The 18,264-nt window shown below is 35.0% G+C and overlaps 1 protein-coding gene across 5 annotated transcripts in view; it reads left to right on the forward strand.

The window, feature by feature from the left end:
- Positions 1–18,264, forward strand: part of GPC5 (glypican 5) — a 1,278,940-nt gene that overhangs the window by 125,882 nt on the left and 1,134,794 nt on the right. The window lies entirely within an intron of this gene.

Consider the following 18,264-nt stretch of genomic DNA (forward strand, 5'->3'; position numbering starts at 1 on the left):
AGGCTCTCATACTTGAAAAAAGAAAAAAGGGAGAAAGGGGACACAATCCGCAGACTAGGGAGACCGATGGATAGAACCAGAACAGGATAGCAAATATTCAACTATAGCATTAGGGTAAAAATAAGGAAACTACCAAAACAAGGACAATCTTAGCACTCTAACTACAAATTAATAAGACAAGTTGGAATAAAAAATGAAAATAATTATTTAGGAGGGGAAGAGCAAAAGGTCTAAATCAGTATTGGTCGAGTAAGTAAGAGACCACCAGAGAATAGACTATATTATACACGAGATTCTAAATACAAACTTCAAGGTAGACACTAAAATAAAGTACAGAACAGAGTCACAAATCATAGATATGGAAAAATCTAAGAAACCCAGCATAAGAAATTGCAGTATTAAATGGGTAGTCTAAAGCACACAGGAAAAGAAACACAGGAAAACAAGATAATGAGCGACAGATTGACAGCATTAAGTCCACATGCATCAATAATCACTCTCAATGTGAAGGGATTGAACTCTCCAATAAAAAGACACAGAGTGGCAAAATGGATTAAAGAACACAATCCAACAATTTTTTGCCTCCAGGAAACACACCTCAGCCCCAAGGACAAACACAGACTCAGGGTGAAGGGGTGGAGGACAATACTTCAAGCAAATAGCAAGGAAAAAAAGGCAGGTGTTGCAATTCTCATATCAGACCAAGTGGATTTCAAAATAAGACAGGTAAAGAGAGACACAGAGGGACAATATATAATGATCAAAGGGACACTTCATCAAGAAGAAATAACGCTTATAAATATCTATGCACCCAACACAGGAGCACCAAGATTCATAAAGCAACTATTAACAGACCTAAAGGAAGATGTTAAAAACAACACAATAATAGTAGGGGACCTCAACACCCCACTCACATCAATGGACAGATCATCCAGACAGAAAATCAACAAGGAAATAGTGGAGCTGAATGAAAAACTAAAACAATTGGACTTAATAGACATATATAGATCACTCCACCCTGAAGGAGCTGAATACACATTCTTCTCAAGTGCACATGGAACATTCTCTAGGATAGACCATATGTTGGGAAACAAGGCAAGCCTCTACAAATTTAAAAAAATTGAAATAATAACAAGCATCTTCTCAGATCATAGTGCTAAAAGGCTAGAAATTAATTACAAGAAAAAAGCTGAGAAAGACACAAAGATGTGGAGACTAAATAACACACTACTGAACAAGCAGTGGATCATTGAAGAAATTAAAGAAGAAATAAAAAAATACCTGGAAACAAATGAAAATGATAGCATGCCATACCAACTCATATGGGATACAGCAAAAGCTGTATTAAGAGGAAAATTCATCGCCATACAGGCATATCTTAACAAATAAGAAAAATTCCAAATAAGCAACCTTAAAGTACACCTAACTGAACTAGAGAAAAAAGAACAAATGAAGCCCAAAGTCAGCAGAAGGAGAGAAATAATAAAAATCAGAGCAGAAATAAATACTATTGAAATGAAAAAGGCAGTAGAAAGGATCAATGAGACAAAGAGCTGGTTTTTTGAGAAGATAAATAAAATTGACAAACCACTAGCCAGACTTACAAAGAAAAAAAGGGAGAAAGCTCAAATAAACAAAATCAGAAATGAGTGAGGAGAAATAACAACAGACTCTGCAGAAATACAACAGATTATAAGAGAATACTACAAAAAACTATATGCCAACAGAATGGATAACCTAGAGGAAATGGATAAATTCTTGGACTCCTACAATCTCCCAAAGCTCACTCAAGAAGAGGCAGACAATTTGAACAGACCAATCACAAGGAAAGAGATTGAAACAGCAATCAAAAACATCCCAAAGAATAAAACCCCAGGACCAGATGGCTTTCCTGGGGAATTCTACCAAACTTTCAGAGAGGATTTAATACCTATCCTTTTCAAGCTATTCCAAAAAATTAGGGAAGATGGGACACTTCCTAACACATTCTATGAGGCCAACATCACGCTGATACCAAAACCTGACAAGGACACCACGAAAAAAGAGAACTACAGGCCAATATCACTGATGAACATAGATGCAAAAATTCTAAACAAAATTTTGGCAACCAGAATTCAGCAATTCATCAAAAGAATCATACATCAGGATCAGGTGGGATTCATACCAGGGACACAGGGATGGTTCAACATCCGCAAATCAATCAATGTGATACACCACATCATCAAACTGAGGAATAAAAACCACATGATCATCTCAATAGATGCAGAGAAGGCACTTGACAAGATCCAACAGCCATTTATGATAAAAACTCTGAACAAAATGGGCATAGAAGGAAACTACCTCAACATAATAAAGGCCATATACGACAAACCCATAGCCAACATCGTACTCAATGGGCAAAAACTGAACCCCATCCCCCTGAAAACAGGAATGAGACAAGGATGCCCTCTATCACCACTCTTATTTAACATAGTACTGGAGGTCCTGGCCAGAGCAATCAGGCAAGAAAAAGGAATAAAAGGAATCCAAATAGGGAGGGAAGAAGTGAAACTCTCGCTGTTTACAGACGACATGATCTTATATATAGAAAACCCCAAAGAATCCATTGGAAAACTGTTAGAAGTAATCAACAACTACAGCAAAGTTGCAGGGTATAAAATCAATTTGCATAAATCAGTAGCATTTCTATACTCCAGTAATGAACCAACAGAAAAAGAACTCAAGAATTACAATACCATTCACAATCACAACAAAAAGAATAAAATACCTTGGGGTAAATTTAACTAAGGAAGTGAAGGACCTATATAATGAAAATTACAAGGCCTTTCTGAGAGAATTGGATGATGACATAAGGAGATGGAAAGACATTCCATGTACATGGATTGGAAGAATAAACATAGTTAAAATGTCCATTCTACCTAAAGCAATCTACTGATTCAACGCCATCCCAATCAGAATCCCAATGACATTCTTTACAGAATTAGAACAAAGAATCCTAAAATTCATATGGGGCAACAAAAGACCCCGAATTTCTAAAGCAATCCTGAGAAAAAAGAACAAAACAGGAGGCATCACAATCCCTGACTTCAAAACATACTACAAAGCTACCATAATCAAAACAGCATGGTACTGGTACAAAAACAGGTGCACAGATCAATGGAACAGAATTGAAAGCCCAGAAATAAAACCACACATCTATGGACAGCTTATCTTCGACAAAGGAGCTGAGTCTTTTCAACAAATGGTGCTGGGAAAACTGGAAAGCCACATGTAAAAGAATGAAAATTGACCATTCTTTTTCACCATTCACCAAAATAAACTCAAAACGGATTAAAGACCTAAAGGTGAGACCTGAAACCATAAGGCTTCTGGAAGAAAACGTAGGCAGTACACTCTTTGACATCAGTATTAAAAGGATCTTTTCATACACCATGCCTTCTCAGAGAAGGGAAACAATAGAAAGAATAAACAAATGGGACTTCATCAGATTAAAGAGCTTCTTCAAGGCAAATGAAAACAGGATTGAAACAAAAAAACAACCCACTAACTGGGAAAAAATATTTGCAAGTCATATATCTGACAAAGGCTTAATATCCTTAATATATAAAGAACTCTCGCAACTCAACCACAAAACATCAAACAACCCAATCAAAAAATGGGCTGGAGACATGAACAGACATTTCTCCAAAGAAGATATACTGATGGCCAATAGGCACATGAAAAGATGCTCATCATCGCTGATCATCAGGGAAATGCAAATCAAAACTACATAAGATATCACCTTACACCCGTTAGAATGACAAAAATATCTAAAACTAATAGCATCAAATGTTGGAGAGGTTGCGGAGAAAAAGGAACCCTCATACACTGCTGGTGGGAATGCAAACTGGTGCAGCCACTATGGAAAACAGTATGGAGATTCCTCAGAAAACTAAAAATAGAACTACCATACGATCCAGCCATCCCACTACTGGGTATTTATCCAAAGAGCCTGAAGTCAGCAATCCCAAAAGTCCTGTGCACCCCAATGTTTATTGCAGCACTGTTTACAATAGCCAAGACGTGGAAGCAACCTAAGTGCCCATCAACAGACGAATGGATAAAGAAGATGTGGTACATATATACAATGGAATACTACTCAGCTGCAAAACAGAACAAAATCATCCCATTTGCAATAACATGGATGGACCTTGAGAGAATTATGTTAAGTGAAATAAACCAGCAAGAGAAAGATAATCTGTGTATGACTCCACTCATGTGAGGAATTTAAAACTATGGACCAAGAACAGTTTAGTGGATACCAGGGGAAAGGTGGGGTGGGGAGTGGGCACAAAGGGTGAAGTGGTGCACCTACAACATGACTGACAAACATTAATGTACAATTGAAATTTCACAAGATTGTAACCTATCAATAACTCAATAAAAAATAAATAAATAAATAAAAAAGTGGAGCGTAACTCCCCTCCTCTCGAGCGTGAGCTGGACTTAGTGACTTGTTTCTGATAAATAGAATAAGGCAGAAATGATAGTGAGTGATTTCTGTGGCTAGGTCATAAAAGACATTGTGGCTTCTGCTTTTCTTTCTCTCATCTTGGAGCGCTTGCTCTGGTGTAAGCCCGCTGCCATGTTGTGAGGATGCCCAAGCAGGCCTATGCGGAGGTCTGCACAGTAAGCGACTGAAGCCTTCTGCTCACAGCAGCAAGGAACTGAGACCTGCTGCCAAAAACCACATGAGTAAGCCTTCTTGTAAGCAGATCCTGCAGCTGCAGTCCAGCCTTCAAATGACAGCAGCCCTGGCCAAAGTCTTAACTGCAACCTCAACAGAGACCCTGAACCAGAACCACTTAGCTAAACTACTCCTGATTCACAAAAACTGTAAGATAATAAAAAAAAGTCTGTTGTTTTAAACTAATAAGTTTGGGATAATTTCTTGTGCAGCACGAGGTTAGTAATACACTGTTCATGTTTTTCTTCCAGAATTTGCTTCTCTTTTGATCATTTCACCAGCCTCTCTTGGAAAAGAGTAGTTGCTAATTTCCCAGGACCTTCTTCCTGGAAAAGAAGTTTCGTTCAAATTTTGCTGCATTCCTCAAAGTTATTAGTATGAATCTAACACAGGTTCTGTATTTTTAGGATGATGGAATTTTCTTCTCTAATTCCCCTTCCTTTCATTTGATTTGTTTCTAGAAGGAAAACTGTATAGTCTGGTCTCTACTGTGCTTTTGAGTCTTACACGTCTTTGTAACCTGTGCTGATGCTTGATATCCACTTTTAAAATATTTTCTAAATTGATAAGTAATTAATGAATTTGAATTTTAAAGTCTTTCTCTGAAAACAAAAAGTTTCATATCTCCTTTTGCAATTATTCTAAGATTTTTGGAAGGTCTGTGGCAATTGCCATCCATTGTCTTACCTGTGATTCAACCACAGAGAACCATTTAAATTTCCCTCAGAGGTCATGGCATTATACATCTGCTCTGGATGTCTCTTTGGTCTGGAATGTTCTCTCAGCTAAAAACTTGCTCTTTCAAAACTCAGCTCAAGTGTCACCTTCTCTACTATTCATCTTGTCGTTCCTGCCCGCATATCCTTTTGGACCTCAGCTTTACCCACACACGCTTTTAAGAATACCTTTAACATTTTATTGTGCTTACCTCGCCCATGTGTCTTTCCCTCTTGTCAGGTCTATCAGGCCAGGGGATCATGTCTGATCCGTTGTTCCATTATCAGCTCTGTCATCTGTCACCTGACCCACATTAAGTGCTTGCTGGCTCTTTACCCATTTTCCTTGTGCATCCTTGTGTTCTTACTTCTTAAGGTCTTATAATTTAGAGTTTGCATCATGATATCTTTCTGTAATTGTATTTGATAATTTATAATAGCTTATTAGAGCCTTAGAATCCTTGCAATGTTCTTCTTGGGTGATAATTTTATATCATATATGAGACATAATGTTTCAGTTAGTACATTTTGGCATAATTAATTTCAATACTTAAAGTTTGCACTTTAGAAAATGTCAATATCTTGGCATTTTTATGTTTTGTCAATATATTGGCATTTTATATACATTTGGAAAATATGTATAACCAAATAGATTAAGAGTTTTTCCCTCAATAAAATATTGTATATGAGTATAACCGGTTGCTTCTTCTTAAAGGAAATTTTTAGCAGCCTTACCTAAGCTTTGGGAGTTTTTCTTTAGCTGTCCTACACGAGATCTAGCCACAGGTATGATCCTGGCTTTTCTTTTACCTCAATTTCCCCTCTTCCACTCCACTCTCCCACCCACCCCCCTCCCAGTTCCCTGCCGTGCACACAGTCATTGATGTTCTTAAGAGTCAGAAGCTTGTGAAATTCATTATTACTCTGCCTTTATTCATTATATTAAATGTGTGTGTTCAGTTTTTACTGTGTAGTATTCTGTGTACTCTAAAAAACATAGAGATTTTTAGAGGAAATAAAATGTAGGTACATAACTAGAGTGAAACAATGTACCACCATCTTGGCTACATCAGTGTTGTCTTTGTACTGTGGATTCTAGATTTTGTTTTTTCTGCTTTGAATCCAACTCTGTGCTGGGACTGACTCTTATCTCCCTTTCATCTCGGATCTTGGTTCTTGTCTTGCTGTTGTCTCCCTGCTTTCATTTATGATGGCTGGTACTGGCTTGCTAGTCTATACTCCAGCTCTAGCTATTGCTTGTGTCATAACTAATTTCTGAGAAGGATGTATATTCACTGACTTATTTTATAATTGCATATTTATTTGGAACATCAATCTTCTTGTACTTAAAATATTTATAATTTCAATCCTGCACAGTTTGTGAGGACATTGTGCTCTAAAAATAATTAAATTATCAATGCAGAATTTTGACATTTAAAACTCAATGTGACAAGCTCTCAGTAACTAACTTAATTTGAAGGAAATTTCAAAATTTCACACACACACACACACACACACTCCTCTAAAAACATGAAGGACTAGGTAAATTAGGCAGTCTTTTACTGAGAAGAATTAGAAAATCTCAAAAACATATTCACACACACAAAAATCTAGAAAACATTTGTTTGAAGGCACTGGAAAGCTAATATGTTGGTAACTAATAGAGGAACAAACCCAAGAGAAAGATGAAATGCAGAATGCTAAGCTTGGCTTAGGGAGGCTTTCCCCCTTGTGCTTCCAGATTCTAGAAGAGGCAGCTGAGAGGCTAAGCCACCTGCAGAGATTTTGACAGATTTACAGGATAAAGGGAACAAAATTTGGAAGTTAGTACATGCCAACACATGGATTTGGACTTCAAAAGTCTATACTCTAGGAATAAGCTTACACTAGAAGGAAACTCTCTCTTATAGAGTTGGAAGCCAAGCACTGAGTAATCTCACTTCCTGATTATGTCAAGGTGATATAAACTTCCTAACATTCCTAGAAAACTCCAAAAATCAAAAGAAAATACTCTCTGGAGAAGAAAATGTTATCTAAGTCTTCAAATTATCTCTTTACTTTTCCATATACAACGTCTGGCCCTCAAACAAACAAACCAAAAAACAGGCAAATAAGAGGACAGGGAAACATGCTAGAAAACCAAAGAAACAAAAGAAAGAGATTCACAGAGGTTTCAGGTAATGGAAATATCAAACATATTCTTATAAAAAGAAGATGTGTCATAGTTTTCAGGAAAAGGAAAGACAAGATTCAGATTTTCAGCAGAGACATGGGAAAGAAGAAGAAACAACTGGGAAATTCTAGAACCTGAAAAATAAAATAGCTGAAATTAAGAATTTCATGGATGAGTTTAACAGCAGACTAGATAAAGCTGAAGAGAAGATTAGTAAATTGGAATATAGGTCAAAACAAAATATTTAGACAGTCAGAATGGTGGAAAATATATAAAATAGAGATGCAAAAATTTAACATGTTTAATAGGAATCTGAAAGAGAGAAAGAAGAGAATGGGCAGAAACAATATGTAAAGGAATAAGAGTTCAGAAATTTTGACAATGGACGAAAGGCATCAAACCACAAATGAACCCCAGGTAGAATAAATAAAGATAAAAATCAGAACTAGCCACGTCAAAGTAAAACTGGTGAAAACCAAAGACAAACAAAAAATCTTAAAAGCAGCTAAGGGACAACCACTTAGAACATTTAAGAGAGCAATGATAAGATTAGCAATTAGTCAACTGTCAACAGAGAAAAGTAGAAACCAGTAGACAATGAAATGCTCTCTTCAGAGTACTACATGAAAATAACTATAAATCCAGAATTCCATACACATCAAAAATGTCCCTCAAAATTATGATGAAATATAGCCATATTTTCAGATAAATTAAGAGAAGTCGTCATTAGTAAACCAACACTAAAAATAGATCTGTTGTTCAGGCATAAAGAAAAATGATCACTTATAGAAACTAAAAAACGCAGGAAGGACTCAGGTGCCATGAACAACCTAAATATATGGGTAAAATTTAAATGAGTGCTCTGCAGAAAATGGTTAACATAGCAGGCTTGAGACTGCTATCCTTAGAAAGGTCTGCTTACATTGGCCTTTGGGAACCTGGCTGATAAACGGTTCCCTACAGTGATATAAAACTATCTCTAAATTGTAAGGATGGCTCACTATCTCTAGGCTGTTTGCACAAATAATGCAGTTTGTGCTGAACACCTGATTCCCTTATGGGAATTTTGGCATATGTTAGGGATGGGGTACCTGCATGACCGATCCCCAATAAACAAAAAACAAAACCCCAATACAAATCTTGGGCACTGAGTTTCTAGTGGGCTTCTTTGAAGAGAAACAGCACACATGTGCTGCTGCATTTTCATTGTTAGGGGAAGAATACACTCTGTGTGACCTCTCATGGGAGGAAGAGAGCATAATGAAGCCTGCACAGGAATTCCTTCAGACTTCTCTTGCTTCTTTGTCATTATAATCTAGCTGCACATACTTACTACACAGATGTAATAAATCTTCTCTGGGAATTCAACTACATGCTGCATTCTATGAGTCCTTCTAGCGAATCTCCGGATGTGAGGGTGATCTTTGGAATTCAGACACAAATACCATCTGTTAAAGTAATAGTTAAAATGCCCTGTAGGGTTTAAGACATATATAGCATAAAAATACACAATAGTAGCATAGAAGAAAGGAGTCAGATGTCATTTAAGCATTCTGAGGTCCTTTATTATCCAGAAAAATGCAAAGGTGTAATTTATATTAGGCTTTTCTAAGTCAAGAATGCATATTTGAGTCTCCAGGATAACCACTAAAAGAATAGTAAAAGAATGGAAGACTATCAAAGTAATACAGGGAAAATAGTTTAATAAAAAAATTAAGCCAAAAAAGGTCAAGAATGAAAGGAAATAGAACATGAAAAGGTGGGACATGTGAAAGCAGAGAAGTAAGTGAGTAGCCTAAATTCACATATCTCAATAAATGAGTTAAGGTTATATATCTTAAGACCTCAAATTAAAAGTCAAGGATATGAAATTGGATAGAAACTCTAATTATATGCTGCTTATAAGAGACAACCTGAGGTGAAAGCATATAGAAAGATTGAGAGTAAAATGGGTAGAAAACATATACGATAACATCACTAACCTAAAAATAAACAAACCACATGAAAATAAAAACTACACTAACCCAAACACTGTTGTGGCAATATTAATATCTGAAAAATTTGTCTTTAAGACATAAAGCATTACTAAATACAAAAAGGAACATTTGGTAGTGATTAAAGTTTCAGTTTACTGTGAAAAAATGACAGTGTTGGAATTGTAGACACTCAGATACATAGCTTTAAAATATATACAGCTAAAGTAACTTACTGAAGAGGAAGATAATAAATTTGTATGAATACAGTAGATTTAAATAATATGGTTAAAAATTTTGGAAGACATGACTAGAATACTGCCCACACTTTAAAATGTGCATTCCTTTAAAGTGGACAGAGGCATTTACAAAATGTGACTGTATTTTGGGCAATAGCGTGAGTTCGAACAAAATTAAAAAGATTGAAATGATGCAGCATTGTTTTCTGTTCACTAAAAAATTAAGTTAGAATAATAGCAAGATACCATAAAATGCCTTATGTTTCGAAATTAAAATATACTTTAAATAAGAGGAAACTGTAATAGGCGTTAGATAATACTTTGAACAGAATAATGGAGGAAAAGAGGAACTAGCAAGTATTTGGAATGCAGAGGGAAATATAGGGTAATAAGTGGATTTCTTGCAAGTAAAGAAAAATAGAAAATCAATTATCTAGGTATCCATCTCAAAGAAAGCAGAAAGGGGGAAATAATAGTGGTAAGAACAAGATAAATAAAAAGCAAAATAGAAGGTATCAACAAAATGAAAAGTTGGTTGTTTGAAAAGTCTAATAAAAATGACACCCTGTCTTCCCAGGGCTAGACTGAGCAGGGACACAAGAGATAAAACAACTTGTCATTCAGGAGAGAAATAGGGATGTATATCTACTTAGGAAGAGTAATACACAAAAGCTAGGCAGCATTATTTTCAGGAATATAAGTTTGATTTAACACCAAAAAATCATTTAATGTAATTTTATACATTAAGAGACCAAAGAGGGAAAAAAAATCATAGGATTGTCTCAATATGTGCAGAGCACATTTGAAAATATTTGACATCCATTTATGGTAAAAACATTTAGCATCTGCAAATAGAAGTGAATTTGATAAAGGTAGCTAAAAAAAGGTCCTATAGCAAACATCATATCTAATAAGAAAATATTGATGATGTTCCCTCTTATTTGGAAAGATAACAGTGATGCCTACTATCATCACCTTTATTCAGATGTTATCAGATGTGTTAGTAGAATGGGGCAAGCAAAAGAAATAAAAAGTATGTACTTGGAAAGAAACAAACAAAGCCGTTATTTACAAATATTATGATTTTTAAAATTCCATAATAATTTACATATTTGAACTATTAAAGTTAATAGGTGAATTTAGGCAAAGCCATGGATGTAAGGTCAATATTAAAATGTCATTTCAATATACTAACAATAAAATAAAGTTTAGCAATGATATAAACTAAAAATGAAATATAGCAACAATGAAATGAAATTCAAAACAAATGCCGTTCACAATAGCACCAACAATATCAAATACCTAAGATTGATAAAAATGCTCTACAGGAGAGTGAAATATTATTGAGAAAAAACTGATCTATAAACTCAAAGCAATCCAAATGAAAATTTTGTCAGGGTTTTTGGGTTTTTTTTGGTAGAAATTGAAATGCTTCAGAATTTATATGTAAATGAAAAGGGACGAGACTAGGTAAGATAGCTGAGAAACTCTTAAGAGTTACACTTACACACTTACACTTTGTGAAATCAAGACTTTCAGTAAAGCTACAGTCCATAATACAGGGTGCTATTGGTGTCCAATGGGACAGAATACAGTATGCAGAAACACATCTACAGATATATGAAAACTTGATTTATGATTTTTTTTGTTAGTTTAATAAAAGTTGCTAATTCAGTTGGACAATCCAAAAGGGAAAAATAAACTTCACCCCTATCCCATCCACATGAAAAAAATCAATTCAGCCTGAAATGTTGATTTAAATGTAAAAGGTAAACATATTACTAAGTATCTTCATAACTTTTGAATATGGGATAATTTATTAAGCATAATATAAAAATCACTAACCATAGAAGAGAAGACTGAAAATTTGGACTACATTAAAACTAAGAACTTCTGTTAATAAAGAGTCCAATAGAGAATGAAAGATAAATCACAGATGGGAGAAGATATTTGCAACATATATATTAAAAAATGGGGGAAGAAACTTGACAGGCACTATACAAAGCAAAGTATCCAAATGGCCAATATCATTTAAAAGGTGTTTAACCTCAAATAGGAGCAGAGAAGTACAAATCAGTGGCTCAAATTTTAAAAGTCTGATAATACTAAATGTTGACAAAGATAGTAAACTGTCATACACTACTGGTGGGAATGTAAATTATTAGCACAATCATTTTGGAAGCAGTTTACTAATATCGAACATATCCATACTCTAACCTAGCAATTCTACTTTTGAGTATATACCCAACAGAAATGCATGAGTGTGAAAACCAAGAGCGATGTAGAAGAATGTTCGTGAAAGCATTGTAATAGACAAAAAGTGGAGACAACTCACATGTCCATCAATACCAAAATGAATGGTTAGATTGTAGTCTCTTCATGTGATGAAATACTATGCAGCAATGAATATGAATGAACTGCAGCTACTCAAGAAAACATGGATGAATTTCACAATCATAATGTTGAGTGAAAGGAACTATGTATGTGGTATGATTCTATTAATATGAAGTTCAAAAATATGCAAAATTAATACATGGTGTTTGAGTTAGAATTTTAGTTACATTTGGGGAGGAAAAAGGGGTTATAATAAGAAGGGCCACAAAAAGAGCTTCTAGGATGCTGGTAATGCTCTTTTCATAAGTGTTCATACTGAGTTGTGAATTACTTTTGTGTGTATTATATTTTTAAAAGTTAAAAAGATTACACCCAGGATTCAGAGTTGAGCTCTGTTTACTCATTTCTATCTACATTTTTGAGGTAATTTTTAAAAATATTATTTTAAATATTTAATTATTATTTTTATTTAAAGATTACTTTGTCATATTCTTATGTTAAAACCTGACAATCCTGGGTAAATTTTGAAAAAAGAAAATCAGAAGTTATATTCTTCTTTAAAAAATGGATTTCGCAGTCCTATCCAAGATATGCTGCTTGTACAGTTGTCCCTTGGGTATCCGTTGGGGATTGGTTTCAGGACCCATACGGATACCAAAGTTCATGCACGTTCACGTCCCTTAGTCAGCCCTCTGTAAGCACGAGTTCCAATCGTGGTTGAATCTGCCGATTTGGAACCTGCAGATATGGAGCGCTGATGGTTTTGCCTCTTATTCAAAGTTAATGACATGGTTCTGCTCTAAATATAATGGACAAACTGATTGTTGGCTTAAAGTAGAGCCCACTTTTATTTAGACAATGTGTTTTGTGATTAGTTTGGGGTTTTTAAATGGAAGTGTTTGGTAAGTATGTAACCTTACAAAGAAAAATGGAAATTAATTTGGATATATGTTTAAAATGAATTTAGGGGAACAAGCTAGGTATATTAGATATGATGGAAGAAACTCTCATAGCAACAAAAATCAAAATTAGTGTCTCTAATCTTGACAAGCTGAAACACAGAGAGGTCACAAGCAACTTCTAATATGTTTCAATAGAATTTCCACAAGAACATTGACTTTCAAGCTGCTGCAATAATGTCTGGTTACTGGTAACCTATTGTTTTACTAAACAACTCACTTAAACTTCTTGTCTCCCTTAATTTTTTGGGATGGTATATGGATGTGTTAGTAATAAGATGGACAATTTATATTTTAGGCTACTTGTAGAGTATTTTAAGGTGAAATGAGTTATTTACAGATAGACCTTATTTCAAGATAGTGTCATTTAATACACAGAGTATAAATATACAACTAAACTGAAATTTTAAAATTTTTATTTATTTATTTATTTAATTGCAGTAACACTGGATTATAACATTATGTAGCTTTCAGATGTACATTGTAATGTATTTTCGAATTCTGTGTAGATTACATTTTGTTCTCCACCCATAAACTAATTATAGTCCATCACCACACATGTGAGCCTAATCACCCCTTTTGCCCTCCCCCCCTCCTCCCTTCCCCTATGGTAACCACCAATCCAGAGATTTTTTTTAAACGTCTTCTTGTACACAGTAGAGTTTCTTAGTATCTGCTAAATGATGTAATCATGGGCTTTTCAAGTGTATATTTATGCATAAAATAATAATAGTAAAATAAAATAATAAGGTACATTTTTATTGATATTGTATAAAACACCTTCTTAAGAAAATAAGCAATTTATCAGAATAGTTTGCCTGAGAAGCTACCCTTTTCATTTAACCTTCAAATCCATCTCCCTTGCTTCTTTGCTTCCTTCTTGCTTCCTACATTTACAGAATCATTCAGCAGATTTTTTTTGTGGCTTCTTCCTTATAGTCTCTTTTATGAAACATTTTATAGACTATTATAGTACATACTGATGCTTCTTGTCTTGATCATGATATCACTTTCCTTTTTGAAATGTCATTTTGTTCTTATTATTAGCTTTTTTATGAATGCTCTTTTTCTAATGAAATTATAAATTTCTGAAGCAGAAACTGCCTTTTCTTGTTCTCCCACATATCAAGGAACAGAAAATGTACTCAAGACATTCTCATTGCATAGAGTTGCATGTAAAGACTTAAGCTTGTGTGAGTAAAGTCCAACATTTTTGGGAGATCATTGTTTATAAAATTTCTCCTGCATTGTGTATTATCCTTGCTCTATTGCTATTAAAGTAATGAGATTTCTGGTTCAGTATGCATAATGTGGAACCTCACAGTAAGAAGTTATAAAGAGCAGCGTCAAATCAGCTCCAGTGCTGGTTGCACGTTCAAACCACAACAGATCTACTACGCTGCCTTATGCAAATTCAGTGCATTCGCAAGGCTAAATCGACCAGTGGATACTAACAGTGTTGGTGTGCTCTTCTTTTTATTGGAAGTTGGAGGAGCATCATTTCAACTAGAGGTGCCCTGCATTTCCAAAGAAGGCCTAATACTGATCATACATCAGAAATCCATACATGCAATCATAGTAAATATTCTCAAGCTTCATATTTGCATATGACCTTTAGGATTAACTTTCCCACTTTCTGGGCATGTTCTCCCTGCTATGTTTAGGAATATCAGATTGTTCTGAAGGGTGTGCTAGTTACAAACAAGTCTCTTGAGTCACAGTGCCCAACATTGACTGTGTGGCCTCTTGAGAGTTTTTTAACTTCTCTGAGCCTCATTTTCCATACTTAAGTGGAGATAATGAGAGTGCCATTTTTAATGGGAGAGTTAGGATGAATTAAGGAGATAACTGCCCTGATTTATAAATGTTGGTTTCCTTGCCTAGGCCCTGAGCAGAAATGAGTTTTCCTTGAGAGAGTTGATGTGTTCGTCTAGCCCACGATCTCAACAGAATGATTGGCCCAAGTTACATATTTTTTCAATCAGTGAATACATGATTGTTTGAATTTGATAAACATCTTATTTCTAGTTTACTATCGTGTGAATCTGTTTCAGTAGAATAATGTGTAACTGATAAATAGTAGGTATTCTCTTTCCAGCCATAATTAACCAAGAAATGTGATCTGACCAAGAATTTAAAAAATCAAAGAATGTTACTTGACAGACCAAATAACAAGAACAGCTTTATTTTCTAACAAGTTCTTGATTAAGAGAGCATCTCATATTCCATTTATTATACAACTAGCAATCCTATGTTTTGGAATGGCCAACAATTTAATATATTCCATGCGATAATCTTTTTTCATAGGAATTAACTTTCTCTTGAAGTCAATGCAGATTATATTTTCTAACCAGAGGCAAAGGATTAAAAACTAGTGTTATGTCATCTTAATATAGAAAAAAGGAGCTTTTAAGAGCTATGATTAGTTTCTGCAACTCAATGTCTGGATATATGTCAATAGTGTATGTCTAAAGATGATGTCTTCAAGCTTGCAGCAGTTTAGCGTGTGTATTTTTGAGATATTGAAAATATGGTTTGGTGATTTCTATTCAAGGAATTTATTGTTCCGTTGATCTTGTCTACTTCTGTTTGTCTTTGATTGAAAACAGAACTGACAGAATAGTCGATGTAAGTGGAAACAGAGTTAAATAGTTTGTCTCCTGTAGCCTTGTAGTTGGCCTTTGAGCATTGATCTGTCGCTGGGTTGGTAAGCGTGACTGTCAAGTCCAGTCAGTAATTTAGGTTTACAAAATTTTATGTCTTATGTTGCTTAAGTAGTTGGATATAGAAATAAATCTACATAGCAGTTGTTTTCTTTTTCTTTTTCCTAGTTTCAAAGTGGAATGTTTTTTTCATTAACAGGTAGCCTTTTAATAAGCCAAAGTTTATGAATATCCCTTTAATACCACTTTAGCTGCCTCATCGCAAATTTTTATCTCTAGTATTACTTTGATTTTTGTTCAGTTTGAAGTATTTTCTAATTTTTATTATGATTTGTTATTGAACTTCTGAATTATTTAGACATGTATTTTAAGTTTCAAAAACATGAAGTTTTTATGTTTTCTTCTTGTTATTGGCTTCTCCTCCCTCTCACCTTTTCATTTGTCTCTTGTAATATCCTCATTCTCTTCTGTACTGTATATAATTTTCTCCTGTGCCATCTGAACTTCACTTTAAGCATATACATTTGTTCTAGTTTGTTTTATATTTTGAAAAAGCAAACAAAACCTTTGACCTTCACATTACAACTCATTTCTTACAGCAAAAATATTTGAAGGAGCCCTTAGAGTAGGCGTTTCCACTTTGCCGCCTCCCATTCTCTTAATCCATTTAGCCAGTCTGCTGTCCCCACCATTTTCCTACAATTTTCAGTGGTGATATTTTGGACAGATTTTTCCGTCCACTTGCTCTGTCAATTAGTGAGAGAAGGGCATTGAAACCTCTGACTTTGGTTGTAGATTTTTCTTTTTTCTCTTTATGATTTGATCATTTTTTGCTTCGGGTATTTTGAATTCTGTTATTAAGTGTATAAACATTTTGTTGTTAGTGCTGTCGCGTCAATTCCAACTCCTAGTGACCTTTTGTACAGCAGAGCAGGATCCTTCCATTGCTTTTTATACCATCCTCTCAACTTCCAGTACTATATCAGACAATGCTTCACTGCTATTCATAGGATTTTAATGGCCAATTCTTTTGGAATTGGATGGCTAGGTCCTTCTTCCTACTCTGTCTTAGTCTGGAAGTTCTACTGAAATCTGTTCACCATGGGTGACCCTGCTGGTATCTGAAATACAGGTGGCATAGCTTTCAGCATCACAGCAACATACAACCACCACAGTATGACAACCAACAGATGGGTAGTTTGGTTCCCTGACTGGGGAACAGTCCTGGGCTTTGGCAGTGAGAGCCAAATCTTTTATTTATTTATTTATTTTTAATTGCAGTAACATTGGGTAATAACATGATATAGCTTTCGGATGTACATCATAATATATTTCAAATTCTATGTAGATTACGTTGTGTTCACCACCCAAAAACTAATTATAGTCCATTCCCTCATATGTGAGCCTAATCACCCCTTTTGCCCTCACTCCCTTTCCCCATGGTAACTACCAATCCATTCTCTGGTGCTATGTGTTTGTTTGTCATTGTTTTTATCTTCTACTTATGAGTGAGATGATACAGTATTTGACTTTCTCTCTCTTACTTATTTCACTCAGCATAATACCCTCAAGGTCCATCCATGTTGTCACAAACGGCCGGATTTCATCATTTCTTATGGCTGAATAGTATTCCATTGTGTATAAATACCACATCTTCTTTATCCATTCATCCCTTGATGGGCACCTAGTTTGCTTCCAAGTCTTGGCTATTGTGTATAATGCTGCAATGAACATAGGGTTGCAGGTATCTTTATGCCTTTGCGTTTTCAAGTTCTTTGGATAAATACCGTGCAGTGGGATAGGTGGATCATACGGTAAATCTATTCTTAATTTTCTGAGGATACTCCATACTGCTTTCCATAGTGGCTGCACCAGTTTGCACTAAAAAGCTTCTGCACAGTAAAGGAAACATCAACAAAACAAAAAGACAACCTAACAATTGGGAGAAGATATTTGCAAACCATATATCAGATAAGGGGTTAATATCCAAATTACACCAAGAACTCGTACAGCTCAACAACAAAAAAACCAACAACCCAATTAAGAAATGGGCAAAAGATCTGAACAGAGATTTCTCGAAAGAAGATATCCGGATGGCCATCAGGCATATGAAAAAATGCTCAACATCATTAGCTATCAGGGAAAAGCAAATCAAAACTACAGTGAGGTATCACCTCACTCGGGTCAGAATGGCTATAATTAACAAGACAGGAAACAGCAAACGTTGGAGAGGATGTGGAAAAGTGACAGCCAAATCTTAGCCTCTAGACCACCAGGGCTGGTTTATAGACATTAATGATTGGTATATGCTCCTGATGAACAAACCCTTTTGTTGTTATGAAATGATCTTTTACTTGATAATATTCTTTGCTCTTAAATCTATTTTGTCCGAAATTCACATAGCGATTCTAGTTTTGTTTTGATTAGTGTTAGCATGATATATCTTTCTCCATCCTCATACTTTTAACCTATTGTTGTCTT

Source organism: Equus asinus, chromosome 11 (assembly GCF_041296235.1).
Source record: "Equus asinus isolate D_3611 breed Donkey chromosome 11, EquAss-T2T_v2, whole genome shotgun sequence".
Classification (NCBI taxonomy): Eukaryota; Metazoa; Chordata; class Mammalia; order Perissodactyla; family Equidae; genus Equus; species Equus asinus.